This window comes from Cetorhinus maximus, chromosome 1 (assembly GCF_964194155.1).
Source record: "Cetorhinus maximus chromosome 1, sCetMax3.hap1.1, whole genome shotgun sequence".
Taxonomy (NCBI): Eukaryota; Metazoa; Chordata; class Chondrichthyes; order Lamniformes; family Cetorhinidae; genus Cetorhinus; species Cetorhinus maximus.
The window spans coordinates 225,067,655-225,083,728 of record NC_135879.1 but is presented as its reverse complement, the minus strand read 5'-3'; the positions used below and the strand labels follow the sequence as shown (position 1 = coordinate 225,083,728).

Genomic DNA, 16,074 nt, shown 5'->3' with positions numbered 1-16,074 from the left:
AAAGGTTGAGTTTATTCTTTTTGAGAAATTAGTAGACTTTGAGGTAATCTGATTGAAGGTTGCCAGATTAGAAGGGTTCATAAAACCAGTGGAACGTAATTTTTAAAATAAATTAGGAGAAAAGGCTATTTTTGTACCAATAGTAATAAATAATTTAACCAATCGTGAATGAATCTTCGGCTATCATACCTTTCTTTCCATGAAGTTCCTCCTGACACCTGTCCCAAATTGTCCTTTCATTAACTTTAGAGTATGCTCCCGCCTTCAAATAGCTTTATTTCATATACCATTCAGTCATGTATAAATCCCCTTAGACTTACCTCCTTTCAGTTTCTTTGGGCTTTCCTTATAACTCAGTCCTTGGGTGTCGGGGTTGAGCGTTGTGACTCTTCTCCCCCTGCCTATAGGGCTGCCTTTTTCTTTTTGCCTTAATGAACTAGATTAAACACTGTTTAAGATAATGTAACCAGGATTTTATAAAATTTTAGCATGGCTCTTTGAGTTATACACTGCTGCTCTAACAAAATAAGTTATATTTTTTGTTTGCTGCTTATGTAATTTGGTGTGTTATGTAATTCATTGACACCTCCAGACCCTTATTACTTTATTTTTCGCTATTTCCATAGCATTGTCTTCTTACCCCCCAGTTTTTCTCCTCCCCACCTCTCGCTATATGCAGTCCCTTGAACTTCTCTTGCATTTAAATGCATGTGCCACTGATTTGTTGAACACTGGTTTACGGTGCTTTCTGTGGAACTGCTCCCCTCTACTTCATTGTCCTGGAAATTGACCAGTTTAAGTTGTATTCAGAATCCAAGATGATCATCTAGATTGGGAATAATAGGGTTATTTGTATTGATTCCATGGCATGCAATTCAGGGATTCACACCCTCGGAATTTCCCTAATAGAGACATAATGTTTTCTTCCACACAATTTTAATCTGCATCTACAGTTTACCTATAATTCCCAATTGTTTAACCTTCAGTAGAAAGTGTTTTCTATGGACTTTATTGAAGTTGTGGGATAAGTTACAAGTGAAGGCTTTTGAAACATTTGAACGAGTTTTGGGGAGTTAACTTGATTTACCTTATCTCGAGAGTTCGGAGTTTTATAAAGAAAATTTTTCTTTTAATGTGTGCATCATTTGAATGGCTCCCCACAGAAATTTAGATAAATGACCAGTTAGTCTGATTTTTTTGTTAGTAATTGAGAGGCTACTCATCAAAACATGTCAGGAGAACTCTTCTGCTCTTTGAATAGTGCATTGGCATCAATTACATCCATCTTAATACTCACTAAGGGCCATGGTTTGAGTCTTATCTGAAAGACCGGACGATGAGCATTCCCTCTATACCGCAGAAAGTGTCAGCATAGATCATGTTCTGCAGTGGGACTTGAACCTAAATATTTTGATTCAGGCAAGAGTGATACCACAGAGCCAAGTTGCCCTGATTGTATATTGTTTTAATGAGCTAAATATTCTGTCTTATAGATACTGAATATTAGAATATTCGAAATCTTTTTTGTAATGCTGAATACTTTAAAGCAAAGTTGCTATCTCTTGACAAGCTAATTGATTTGGGCAAGCTGTGATGCTTTGCATTCATATGTCAAAATTAGCAATAGCTTGAAATGGTTTTGGCTTTTCACTGATGCTGAACTTTTGGAATGTGAAGGCCTAAAATTACTATTACTAAGATGTATAGTGCAACCTAATTTTCTAGAAAACCTTAATTGCTGGCCCCGACTCGGGATTAAGACTGTCTTAATCCCATAATTTCAATATTGTTATGATGAATGTTCTCCTATCTGTGCGACAATGGTAGCCTGAATGCACTCTGAATCTTGAAAGTGAGATCTCAGTGCAAAATTGCCAGCCTATTATATGTAGCTCTTCTGAGAATTTAATATCTTTAAACAAAAAGTAAAAATTAATGCCCTCCTTCGTTTGGAATTGGTTCAAAAAAAAACATATTGGGGCAAGAATCAAATGTTTGCTCCTCGTCTTGGTGCATGATTTTGTACAGTAATTTATGAACCTGACCTTAACTGAAATATGGTATTCTAGTAAATGGTTCCAGATGAAACTTCTCTTCTTGATGGGTCAAAGGAATTAGTGTGAAATTTGGCCACCATTTTACTGTAGGGATTTATGTTTTTTGGCACAAATTGCCAATATACCTGAAATTTGGGGCCATAACAATGGTGTGGAAACTAAATAGTAATTCTTGGGTAATATAAGGATGCTTTCCTGAGTCTTGTGTGAGTCACAAGACTCTTGTTTGAGTCACAAAAATAAACTTGACGATGTTCCTGCTCCATCCCATACCTGATCTGGGATTACTTGATATTGATGTCAATCTAAATGTGGAGACTTTCTTTACATTGACATCCCTTATCCTCAACATATAACTCTGAAAGCATTGTTGGCTGATGCTGCTTTCTAGCAAATAATACCAGAAATTATGCAATTTCGATTTACCTTTATGTTCATATTACCTTTTGCCTTCATTGATCCCTTCTCAAGATACCTCCCATTGTTAAGGTGACAGTAGATTGATAAGGCCGTGAACAGTACAAAAGCAAAGAAGTTATGCTAAACCTTTATAAATCACTGTTTAGGCCTCAGTTAGATATTGAGCCCAATTCTGAGAACCACATTTTAGGAATAATGCCAAGGACTTGGCAAGTTTCAACTAAAATTAATTAAATATACATCACTGAATTCAGTTATTAAACTTTGTGTGAAGATGTAGATTATTTTTTCTTTTCTTACATCATTGTCCTGTATCCACATATCCAAAGCCTTGAGAGAGTGAGATTTATTATAATAGCACCAGGGATGAGGGACGACAGTAGAGAGACTAGAGAAACTGGGATTGAGATTATGGGGAGATATATAAGGGGTGGCGTAGTGGTATTGTCACTGGATTGGTAATCCAGAGACGCAGGGTAATGGGGACCTGGGTTTGAATCCCACAATGGCAGATGGTGGAATTTGAATTCAATAAAAATTCTGGAATTAAAAGTCTAATGATGACCATGAAACTATTGCCTATTGACGTAAAAACCCATCTGGTTCACTAAAGCCCTTTGGGGAAGGATGTCTGCTGTCCTTACTATGTGAGTCCAGACCCACAGTAATGTGGTTGACTCTTAAATGCCAAGCTGCCCACATCCCAAGAATGAAATTTAAAAAATATATAAGTTTCAAAAATCATAAATATAGAAAGATAGGTATGGCTGTTCCCATAGGCAGGGATGTCATACCAGAGGACACAAATTTAAAATAAATAATGAAGATGAGAATATGTTATAGCAAATTGATCTGGAAGTAGGTGATGGAAGCAGAATAGGAATTTGTTATGTCATTTAAAAAGGAAAGAAATGGCAGGACTACAGGGAAAGAACTTTTTCAAAGAGTTGAGCATGATGGATTGAATGACCTGTGCAGTAAGATTATCTAATTTTAAAAATAATTTGCATTTTGTTATTCAAAATGTGTTGTGTTTATTTTTCCTACTTGCTGCTGAGTCCATTTTTAAAAATTTACTTCTGTGAAGCTCTGTCGAACATTTTTCTAAGTGTCCCTTTAATTCATGCTACAGTTTTACATCACTACATATCATTAGAGTATTAAAAGTGGTTATAAATTTTCTTCTTAATTTCAGGTATCAACACCAATATCTTTTATGGATCCCAAATGTATTAATCCTTAAAAGTTGAAGCATTTGCTGTGACCAAGGTAGGAAACCTATTTAAGGAGATTGGAAAATATGGAAAATCTGGTATCATAATGTGAAGCATATGTAAAGAGGAAACGGATGGCACATTGAGGCGAATGTTGTTAATTTACTATTGGGAGCTGGGTTCAAATCTGGTTCAGATGGTAAGTATTAAAGCTGCTAAAAGTTTCAAATACATAAATTTACAATTTGAGAAATGTGGGCTTTTAAAAAAAAAAAGCCCTGCAATTTTTGTAGTCTGAATGGGTAGGAAGGTAGCTTATGGGCAGAACATAGGCTGGAGGATTTGGGAGAGGGATTTGGAGGTCAAAGCCCAGATCTGGTCAACTTTTCACACAGTGTAGCCATGACGGCATCCTCCCAAATGCTGTATTTGCTTCAGATTATGTAATATGACAACAGTCAGGAATTTAAAAGCTTAGTGAGTAAATAGCACACAGTTTTAGTCGAGTTCTGACCTGCAAAATTGTGCTAACCTCACCACTGTACCACAAGTAGCTGGTGCAAGGAGTGGCAATTTGAGAACTTTTGCTCTTGAATGTAAAAACATATGAAATTTTATAGAAAAACAATTCAATTTGCAATAAGATTATTCTTTTTATGTTAAATCTTAGACCCGTGCCGCATTATCTCATTCAATTATTTTGCTTTGGAAATGTGTCTAGTTGTCTCAAACTGATTTTGTGCCATTTGCTTCATTAAGATTTCCCAATAAATTATCTTGTGTGAAAGTTTCCCTGAATTATTGATTTGTCTACATGAAAGAAGATTCAGAAAGTAGGCAGCAGGTTTAAGTTTTGCAAATTAAAAAAAATTGAATGTACATTAATGGATTCCATTATTAAACTTTGTGTAGATTATTTTTACTTTTCTGATATCAATGTCCCGTATCTACATACTTAAGTAGTTCATGCATACTATCCCAAGTTACTGTTGGATGCTATGTTATAGCAACTGATTGATGCATATAATTTCATGTTCAAAACAGATGCTGGACAGTCTAAATTTAGCTAGCTTACATTTAGAAAGAGCTGCCATTAAAAATGTTTATTTCAACAAATCACACACAATGCTTATGTTAATTGGCTTTTCCCTGAGCATTTGGTTAAAAATACGCTGTCAGAAAAGATGACAATGAACCGTGAGTAAAACTGATTTTTAACCTGCTATGTACTATAGCAAAATTTAAAATGGCAGAATGCAGGGAAATCTTAGATAAAATTGTTGGAGGCCAGAGTCACAAAAAGAGTGGCTCATCTTGCAGATGATATAAAGCTAATGTATGTGGTAGGCTGCAAAACTGAATAGGATAAGCAACAGAAGGATTTTTATATACTTGAGAATTGGGCATACAGATGGCAGATAAAGTTTAGTGTAGAGAGAAACAAAAGAAATAGGAATTTTAAAAACAATCTCATGATGTGACAATTACATAAATAGAAAATGTTTATGGAAAATGAAAGAGATATGTGAGTCCTGACTGAAAATAAATTGAAGCTATTGCAGCAATGATTGGTGACAGCAAATCAAATAAACTGTTGGGATGTAATGAAACCTGCTACATCGTAAATGAGTGACACAACTTTACTTGGAATACTGTATATAGTCCTGGCCACCTCAGTACAAAAAAGGATACTGCAGCTACAGAAGGGTTACAAAAGAGGGCAACCAGATGATTTGATCATTATGACTGATGATTATGGGAGTTGACCATCTTTTCATTGGAAAAGAGAATCTTGAGATGTGATATGAATGTAATTTTTTAAATTCTTACCATAGCCAGACAGTTGAACCACAGGACACAGACTGCATTTAAAGGGAGGTAAATTTTAAAATTAATCTGCAAAAACATTTTATCAGTGAGCTCAGTGGGCTATCTGTGCTACTTAGAAAGAGAGGAAGCAGACAGTGTTGATTTATCCAAATGCAAATTAGATTACTTCCTTTCAGAAAATATTATTTTGGGATATGGTAGATGAATAATTTTGAGACATGATGTGCTAATTGAAGCATGCTTGAGTGAAATGGGTGACTTTAGATCTATGGTTCCCAAAGCTTTCCACCACTGCGGTTTGCCTTATCTCCTGGGCTGGTTGTAGACTAATTGATAAAGAGTAACTTTCTTAATAATTCAATATCTCTATCAACATTGCATCATGAAACGACCAGGATGTTAGAAGATGAACTGGATGGACAGTTGTCTTTTTTCTCATCTAGCGATTGCTCTTGACCTGATGTTTATTGTTAATGTTGGCTAAAAATAAAAATCAGCAGCCCTGTAATAAGATCAGATTGAATGATTGGCTGGAACGGCTACAAAGATGGTTAAAGATTGAGTTACAAGTGCAAAATCATCCAGACTACCAGATCTCAATCTCACCACTAATTATTGACACATGTAGCATCCTCATGACCCTTCAACAGAACTAAGTAGAAATAGGAAAGGGGTGAAATATTTAGTTCTGTTGAAGGGTCATGAGGACTCGAAACGTCAACTTTGTTCTTCTCTGCTGATGCTGCCAGACCTGCTGAGTTTTTCCAGGTATTTCTGTTTTTGTTTTGGATTTCCAGCATCCACAGTTTTTTGTTTTTATCTCTGTGTTTCATTATCCACTTTTGTTTAACCACCCTGTGAAGTGCTTACGGTATTTTACATTAATCACAGAATTGTTCCAGCACTAAAGGAGTCTATTTGGCTTGTTGTGTCTGTGTCGGTTCTTCATAGGAGCAATTTATCTAGTGCCATTCCCCTGCCTTTTCCCTGTAGCCCCTGCACGTTCATCCTTTTCAGATACCAATTCGATTCCCTCTTGAATGCCTCAATTGAACCTCCACCACAATCTTTTTAAAATTCTTTCACAGGATGTGGGCACTGCTGGCTAGGCACATCACTAATTGCCCTTGAGAAGGTGGTGGTGAGTCGCCGCCTGGAACTGGTGCAGTTCATGTGATTTAGATATATCCACAGTGCTCTTTGGGATTTTGACCCAGCAACAGTGAAGGAACGGCAATATAGTTCCAAACTCGGGCAGTGTTTCCTAGATCCTAACCACTCGTGTGTGAAAAATTTTTCCTGGTGTCATTACTTCTTTTGCCAGTTGCCTTAATCTGTGCTCTCTTGTTCTGGATCCTTTCACCAATGTGAACAGTTTTTTCCTATCTACTCTGTCTAGACCCCTCATGATTTTGAATACCTCTATCAAATCTGCTCTCAACTTTCTCTTCTCCAAGGAAAAAAAGTCACAATCTTTCCAATCTATCTACATAACTCAAGTCCCTGAAACCATTCTCATGAAGCTTTCCTGCACCCTCTAATGCCTTCACATCTTGCGTAAAGTGTGGCACCCAGAACTGAACACAATACTCCAGTTGAGGCCGAACCAGTAATGTTCTTTCATGGGATGTGGGCATCACTGGCAAGGCCTGCATATGTTGCCCATCCCTAATTGCCCTTGAACTGAGTGGCTTGCTAGGCCATTTCAGAGGGCAGTTAAGAGGCAACCATATTGCTCTGCATCTGGAGTCACTTGTAGACCAGATTGGTAAAGACAGGACATTTCCTGCCATAAAGGGCATTAGTGAGCCAGATAGATTTTTACAACAATCAATGATAGTTTCATGGTTACCATTACTGAGACAAATTTTCAATTCCAGATTTTATTAATTTAATTTAATTTCCAGCTAGGCCAGCATTTGTTGCCCATCCCTAGTTGCTCTTGAGAAGGTGGTGGTGAGCTGCCTTCTTGAACCGCTGCAGTCCCTGTGGTGTAGGTACATCCTCAGTGCTGTTAGGAAGGGAGTTCCAGGATTTTGACCCAGCAACAGTGAAGGAACGGCAATATATTTCCAAAACAGGATGGTGAGTGGCTTGGAGGGGAACTTCCAGGTGGTGATGTTCCCATCTAACTGCTGCCCTTGTCCTTCTAGATGGTAGTGGTCATGGGTTTGGAAGATGCTATTTCAGGTTGCTTGGTCAGTTTCAGCATCTTGTGGATGGTACACGCTGCTGCCACATTGTGTCGGTGATGGTGGGAGAGAATGTTTATGGATGGGGTGCCAATCAAGCGGATTGCTTTGTCCTGGATGATGTCAAAATTCTTGAGCGTTCTTGGAGCTGCACTCATCCAGGCAAGTGGGGAGTATTCCATCACACTTCTAATTAGTGCCTTGTAGATTGTGGACAGGCTTTGGGGAGTCAGGAGGTGAGTTACTTGTTGCAGGATTCCTAGCCTCTGACCTGCTTTTGGAGCCACAGTATTTATAAGGCTAGCCCAGCTCAGTTTCTGGTCATTGGTAACTGCCAGGATGTTGATAGTGGGGGATTCAATGATGGTAATGCCATTGAATGTCAAGGGGCAATGGATAGATTCTCATTTGTTGGAGATGGTCATTGCCTGGCACTTATGTGGCACGAATGTTACTTGCCACTTGTCAGCCCAAGCCTTCATGTTGTCCAAGTCTAACTGCATTTGGACATGGACTGCTTCAGTAGCCGAGGAGTTACGAATGGTGCTGCATATTGTGCAATCATCAGGAAATATCCTCACACCTCACCTTATGATGGAAGGAAGGTCATTGATGAAGCAGCTGCAGATGGTTGGGCCGAGGACACTACCCTGAGGAACTCCTGCCGTGATGTCCTGGAGCTGAGATGACTGACCTCCAACAACCCAACCACCTTTCTTTGTCCTAGGATGACTTCAACCAGCAGAGAGTTTTCCCTCTGATTCCCATTGACTCCAGTTTTGCTAGGGTTCCTTGATACCACACTCAGTCATATGCGGCCTTGATGTCAAAGGCAGTCACTCTCACCTGACCTCTGGAGTTCAGCTCTTTTGTCCATGTTTCAACCAAGGCTTTAATGAGGCCAGGAGCTGAGTGACCCCAAACTGAGCATCAGTGAGCACATTTTTGCTAAGCAAGTGCCGCTTAATAGCATTGTTGATGACCCCTTCCATCACTTTACTGATGATGGAGAGTGGACTGATGGAGCAGTAATTGGTCGCATTGGATTTGTCCTGCTTTTTGTGTATAAGACATACCTGGGCAAATTTCCACATAGCTGGGTAGATGCCAGTGTTGTAACTGTCCTGGAACAGCTTGGCTAGGGGTGTGGCAAGTTCTGGAGCACAAGTCTTCAATACTATTGCCGGAATATTGTCAGGGCCCATAGCCTTTGCAGTATCCATTGCCTTCAGCCTTTTGTTGATACCATGTGGACTGAATCGAATTGGCTGAAGACTGGCATCTGTGATGCTGGGGGCCTCTGGAGGAGGCCGAGATGGATCATCCACTTGGCTTTTCTGGCTGAAGATTGCAGGAAATGCTTCAGCCTTATCTTTTGCACTGCTGTGCTGGGCTCCCTCATCATTCAGGATGGGGATATTTATGGAGCCTCCTCCTCCAGTGAGCTGTTTAATTGTCCACTGCCATTCATGGCTGGATGAGGCAGGACTGCAGAGCTTAGACCTGATCCGTTGGTTGTGGAATCGCTTAGCTCTGTCTATTATTTGCTGCTTATGCTGTTTGGCATGCAAGTAGTCCTGTGTTGTATCTTCACCAGGTTGACAACTCATTTTAGCTATGCCTGGTGTTGCTCCTGGCATGTCCTCCTGCACTTTTCATTGAATCAGGGTTCATCCCCTGGCTTGGTGGTAATGGTAGAGTGGGGCATACGCTGAGCCATGAGGTTACAGATTATGGTTGTGTACAATTCCGCAGGTGCTGATGGCCCACAGTGCCGCCTGGTTGCCTAGTCTTGAGTTACTAGATCTGTTAGAAATCTATCCCATTTAGCACGGTGGTAGTGCCACACAACACGATGGAGGGTATCCTCAATGTGAAGATGGGACTTTGTCTTCATACAGACTGTCCACTGGTCACTCCAACTGATACTGTCATGGACAGCTGCATCTGCGGCAGGCAGGTTGGTGAGGATGAGGTCAAGTATGTTGTTCCCTCTTGGTTCCCTCACCACCTGTCGCACACCCAGTCTAACAGCTATGTTCTTTCGGACTCTACCAGCTTGGTCAGTAGTGGTGCTACAGAGCCACTTTTGGTGATGGATATTGAAGTCCTCCACCCAGAGTACATACTGTGCCCTTGCCACCCTCAGTGCTTCCTCCATGTGGTGTTCAACACGGAGGAGTACTGATTCATTAGCTATGGGAGGTGTGGCATGTGGTAATCAGCAGGAAGTTTCCTTGCCCATGTTTGACCTGATTCCATGAGACTCCATGGGGTCTGGAATCGGCGTTGAGGACTCTGAGGGCAGCTGCCTCCCGACTGTATACCACTGTGCTGCCACCTTTGCTGGGTCTGTCCTGCCAGTGGAACAGGACATACCCAGGGAATGTGATGGTGGTGTCTTAATTGGAGCCCAAGGTTTTGAGACTCATTGAGGCCTTGAAGTAAAATCTTCAGATGTGGTGAAATGCTTTTCATTTAAAAAGCCAATACTTTGGATAAATGTTAAATAGAAAGTACAATGACAGGGCATTGCCTCATCTGTGACGCTGTTTGAGTTCTCAACTGCTGCTGTGCAGTTGTCTCCATATTTGTAGTGGTTTTGATTTGGAAAACCATCCCAAGAAGAAGAGAGGAAAGGACATCAAGAAAGATGATTGAAAACTGCGACCACTGGAGTCTTTGGGCAGGGGGTGAGAGAGCAGGTGGCTAAACTAAGACAAATGGTAGGGATTGATGGGGTGTACAGCTAGCAAGAAGTTGCATATATAGAATGGGGTGAGATTTTGGAGGGATTTGTAAGTGAGAAGCGTGAGGGAACAAGAAGCTAGTCCTGTTTTGTGAGGATTGGGCAATAGTTCTGTGGGACGTAGTGAAGCACAACATGTATATGGTGGGCATATGGACTTCGTGGAGTTTGACATGCTTGGTGCCTAAGCTGTTGAAGAAATTCAAGGAGTGATAAAAGCATGAATAAGGTTTTGGCTGGAGGCTTAGGCAGGTAGTTTTATGAAGTTGAAAATGGAAAGGATAAAGGAAACTCAGTGCGATGTTAAAAAATGGTGAGGATCTTCACAATTTATTTTCCGGTTGACCAGGCAAGGAGCAGAATTTATAGATATTATGCATCTGATTTAATACATTATTGACATCAAAATTATGAATTAATGCCAGATTGACGGGGTAGTGCTTCTAAAAACTAATAAACTGGGAATTTGGTGGGGGAAATTTGAGCTTTTTCAGGTTTTTTTCTTTCTAAAATGTTTAGTTAATTTGGCATTTAGCATTTAATGTAACTTCAACTGTGTTTCTCGCAGTGTTAATCAGTGGTAAATGAGCTGCTTGCTCGTGACAGTTGCATAGTTTCGTTAACTGAGTGGCTGGTTAGAACTGGTGATTGCTGTCAGTAGGGGCTGGCTCAGTCCTTTGGAATTTTTGTGACTATTAACAGAAGCTTTTGATAATGCGTGGAGCAAGGAACACGGAGCCCAGCTCTACGTGGTACTGCTTCAGAATTTGGTGCCGTGAAGGAAGAGGTGCAGTTCTGGTAGTTTTATAAAAAGCAAGGAGCAGTCCAGGAGTGTGGTTGACCTAGATGCATGAATTAAAATGAATAGTTTAAATAAGGCGCTAAGTGGATTCTAAAGGAAGGGGTAGAAATTTCTTTTAGATCGAGGCAGTTGACACCATGATACCATGTGTGGAGGAAGTGATTTCAGCTGCTTACGCTCCTCGTTTGAGTTTGTGGGGCAGCTGGAATACCTGTAGAACATTAGAGGCTGCATTTTCTGGATTGTATGTTCCAGGAGGTGGCCATTCAGAAGTGAAATTTCAGGACAGTTGATGGGTGGCAATTCAGAAGAGGAAGAAGAAGCAGGAATTGTGGGAGCCTAACAAGAACCAGGTAAATACAATAGGTTGAGAGGGTAAGTGAAGAGGAAAATAAGGTAGGCAAAGAGGGAATAGAATGTCAGTTAACGTAAAAGGGACCCCAAAAGTCTTCTATTGGTATGAAAATAGTGAGTAGTTAGAGGTGGGGTGGGGCATGTTAAGGACAGAGCAGGTGATGTATGCTGAGAGGCATAGGGTAAGGCTAGAATAATTAATAAGTACTTATTAATAAGTACTTCAATATTGCTGAAAATAGAGACATGTTGAAGCTTTTCTTCTTGCACTCATCAGGACACTTCGTAAGTACACCAATGCAAGGTGAAAACAACAATTTACGTACGAGAAGAGCGTGCTGATTGGTTGACTGTCATTCACCATCAATTGGTGCATTCCCCATGGACTCTGATGGGTAAAGGAATTGCCATGGGGAATGCCAATTGGTGGTGACTGACAGTTAATTACAAAACATTGCCTTAAATTTAAACCAGGCAGCTTGACTCTGGTCAAGGCATTGCCCTGAGAAATGAGTCAGCGAATGGCTGTCATTTATTTTGTTTCGCTGAAACAGGCACAATGTGTGTACATGTTCTTTCTGTCTGCACAGAACAGGGCCCTGTGTATTAATATATGTAGCTTCCAGTACATGTAAACGTGCCACACTGCGAGCCTGACTGACAATGTTAAATTGGCTGTCAGTGTAATTCTTAGCAAACTGAGGATTTTTTAGTAAATGTTGCCCAATGGCAGATTCACAGCTGATGTTGGACACTGTTTTGAGTTTTGCAAGCACGGGCTGGTTGGGTATGATCTGTACCTTGCCCATTATGAACAGCGGCTGGGACATGGTGTTTAATACAATCCGCCAGTCTTCACAGAATCATACTGTGCAGAAGAGGCCCTTCGGCCCATCGAGTCTGCAACGACACGTGAGAAACACCTGACCTACCTACCTACCTAATCCCATTTACCAGCACTTGGCCCATAGCCTTGAATGTTATGACGTGCCAAGTGCTCATCCAGGTACTTTTTAAAGTATTTGAGGCAACCTGCCTCCACCACCCTCCCAGGCAGCGCATTTCAGACCGTCACCACGCTCTGGGTAAAAAAGTTTTTCCTCTCATCCCCCCTAAACCTCCTGCCCCTCACCTTGAACTTATGTCCCCTCGTTACTGATCCTTCAACTAAGGGGAACAGCTGCTCCCTATCCACCCCGTCCATGCCCCTCATAATCTTGTACACATCGATCAGTTCGCCTCTCGGTCTTCTCTGCTCCAACGAAAACAGACCCAAGTCTATACAATCTCTCTTCATAACTTAAATGTTTCATCCCAGGCAACATCCTGGTGAATCTCCTTTGCACCCCCTCCAGTGCAATCACATCCTTCCTATAATGTGGCGACCAGAACTGCACACAGTACTCCAGCTGTGGCCTCACCAAGGTTCTATACAACTCCAACATGATCTCACTACTTTAGTAATCTATACCTCGATTGATAAGGGCAAGTGTCCTGTATGCCTTTCTCACCACCCCACTAACCCCTCTGCCTTCAGAGATCTATGGACACACATACCAAGGTCCCTTTGTTCCTCAGAGCTTCCTAGTGTCATGACGTTCATTGAATACTTCCTTGTCAAATTACTCCTTCCAAAGTGTATCACCTCACACTTTTTAGGGTTAAATTCCATCTACCACTTATCTGCCCATTTGACCATCCCATCTATATCTTCCTGTAGCCCAAGACACTCAACCTCACTGTTAACCATCCGGCCAACCTTTGTGTCATCCGCAAACTTACTAATCCTACCCCCCACATAGTCATCGATGTCGTTTACATAAATGACAAATAATAGGGGACCCAGCACAGATCCCTGTGGTACGCCACTAGACACTGGCTTCCAGTCACTAAAGCATCCTTCTGTCATCACCCTCTGCCCCCTACAACTAAGCCAATTTTGAATCCGCCTTATCAAATTACCCTGTATCCCATGTGCATTTGCCTTCTTTATATGTCTCCCATGTGGGACCTTGTCAAATGCTTTGCTGAAATCCATATAAACTACATCAACTGCACTGCCCTCATCTACACACCTGGTCACCTCCTCAAAAAATTCAATTCAGAGAGTTGCCAAAGCTCAGGAGGGTTTGAGCCAATATGTTGGCTCAAAGTCAGAGCCCCGCCCACCGAAAAGTCTGCTAAAAAGTCTGCCAAAACCACCGAAGGGGCGGGGAGAACTCTTCCACCTATGTTAAAATGCTCCAGATGTGGTGCCAGCAGACAACCCTGTCATGAAGACTGTCCAGCAGGGGGAGCTGAATGCTTTCTCCATGGCAAGACTGGGCATTTTAAACTGTTATGTAAATCTAAAGCACAAATCAAGGGAAGAAAGCTGGTACATGCTCTCAACCATTTTGAGACCCAGGAAATAAGAAATATTCCATTCCAACCTGATGATTTCTGAGGAGAAATCAAAGATTCCGATGAGCAATTTTGGTCTGTAGAGTTAGAAGTCCAAGGATACAGAACAGAATTTAAACTGGACACTGGGGCAGGAGTCACTATCTTAATGGACAAACTGGACTGGCTTTAGAACTGGCTTAAGGAAGTGAAAATTCAGCCATCTGACTTCAAGTTGCAGGGGCCAGGAGACATGAACGGCCAGCTCACTACAAACCTTAGGTATGAAGATAAACAAATTAACAAAGCTCTCTATCTTATAGAACCAACAAATTTCCCTGCTCAGCAGATCAGCATATTTAAGACCTGGCCTTCCACAGAAGGTCAATGAGGTATCAGTAGAGGACAGCGAAGCAAACTTAGGGATGAATTTCCAAAGTTGGCTAGAGGACCGACGGACCTTAAAACTGCAGCAGCAATTGAAGTCCACTCATTATGCAGAAACACCATCCACTGGACCACAGGAGGAGATTGCAGGTCTCTCACTTCTCTTTGTAGACAGGCTAGAAGAGGCATTAATAGAAGGCACTGAAAAAGATGGTGAAGTAAAGGAGCTTCTGGACCTTGGTTGGCTCTTTCTGGACAGAATTCGGGAGAATGAAGCTGTTGCAGAAGCAGATCAGCTATTGGAAGAAGAGATCCTAGATCTTACTACACTCTTGACTCCACTGCCAATGCCTCTGAAACCTTAAGATAAAAGCAAAAAACTACGGATGCTGGAAATCCAAAACAAAAATAAAAATACCTGGAAAAACTCAGCAGGTCTGGCAGCATCTGCGGAGAGGAACACAGTTAACGTTTCGAGTCCGTATGACTCTTCAACAGAACTAAGTAAAAATAGAAAAGAGGTGAAATATAAGCTGGTTTAACACTCCTTTCAAGTGAAGCAGCATTTCACTTGCACTTCCCTCAATTTAGTCTACTGCATTCGCTGCTCCCAATGTGGTTTCCTCTATATTGGAGAGACCAAACGTAGACTGGGTGACCGCTTTGCGGAACACCTTCGGTCTGTCCGCAAGCATGACCCAGACCTCCCTGTCGCTTGCCATTTCAACACTCCACCCTGCTGTCATGCCCACATGTCCGTCCTTGGCCTGCTGCATTGTTCCAGTGAAGCTCAACGCAAACTGGAGGAACAGCACCTTATCTTCCGACTAGGCACTTTACAGCCTTCCGGACTTAATGTCACTTATTAGCACATTCCTTAGATAATATCACCACCTTCAACGCCTCTTTGTCCTTTTTGTCTATGACATCTTTTGGCTATCTCCACCTATCACTGGCCCACTATCCAGCTCTTCCTGTCCCACCCCCACTTAAACCAGCTTATATTTCACCTCTTTTCTATTTTTGCTCAGTTCTGTTGAAGAGTCATATGGACTCGAAATGTTAACTGTGTTCCTCTCTGCAGATGCTGCTAGACCTGCTGAGTTTTTCCAGGTATTTTTATTTTTACCTCTGAAACCTTGTTGCCTTTTTTGCGAAGATTCAGCCTTTTGTTGAAGATGATATTGAATATTGAAACAAATTCAATAAAAAGGTGAATTTGTTTACTTATTCCACTGAAGCCACTGATGACATGCACGAAATAATAATTGCAGCCAGCAGTAAGCTACCCGAGGGGAATAAGACCCTGAACTCGAAGTTGGATCAAACCAATAGTGGAAATTCAGAGCCTATTAGATTATGTGTGTAAGCTACAACTCGCACTTGAATTTCACCAGCAAGTTATGGATATGCTCAAGTTGGTCTTTCAGTGTAGAAGCAGAGGTCCAAACTAAAGAGCTTCTACAGCTGAAAAGTATTACGCAGGAACTTCATATAGATCCAGGTCTGGAGGTTTATTCCATTGTTGATGTTACAACCCTACTTTATCATTGCTAATGTAGCAATCTCATTGTCTACAGCGGAGCAGCTTCATGTTGAAGCAAATGTAGAAATGATACCAATAACTACAGAGAGTGCAATTCCTACCCTGATAGTAGTAGGGAAGTTGTCTTTTTTTTGTATCCTG

The 16,074-nt window shown here is 41.2% G+C and overlaps 2 protein-coding genes across 5 annotated transcripts in view; both read left to right on the top strand.

Moving 5' to 3' along the window:
- ptpra (protein tyrosine phosphatase receptor type A) overlaps positions 1-16,074 on the top strand; it is a 333,338-nt gene that overhangs the window by 85,194 nt on the left and 232,070 nt on the right. For 2 of the 4 annotated variants that reach the window (XM_078554083.1, XM_078554102.1), the window contains exon 2: positions 3,673-3,746. The exons of the other annotated variants lie outside the window; for them this stretch is intronic. The gene's annotated coding sequence lies outside the window, so the exon portion shown is untranslated. The remainder of the gene's footprint in view (positions 1-3,672; positions 3,747-16,074) is intronic. 4 annotated transcript variants of the gene reach the window in all.
- rnf24 (ring finger protein 24) overlaps positions 1-16,074 on the top strand; it is a 632,553-nt gene that overhangs the window by 499,414 nt on the left and 117,065 nt on the right. The gene's annotated exons all lie outside the window — the stretch shown is intronic.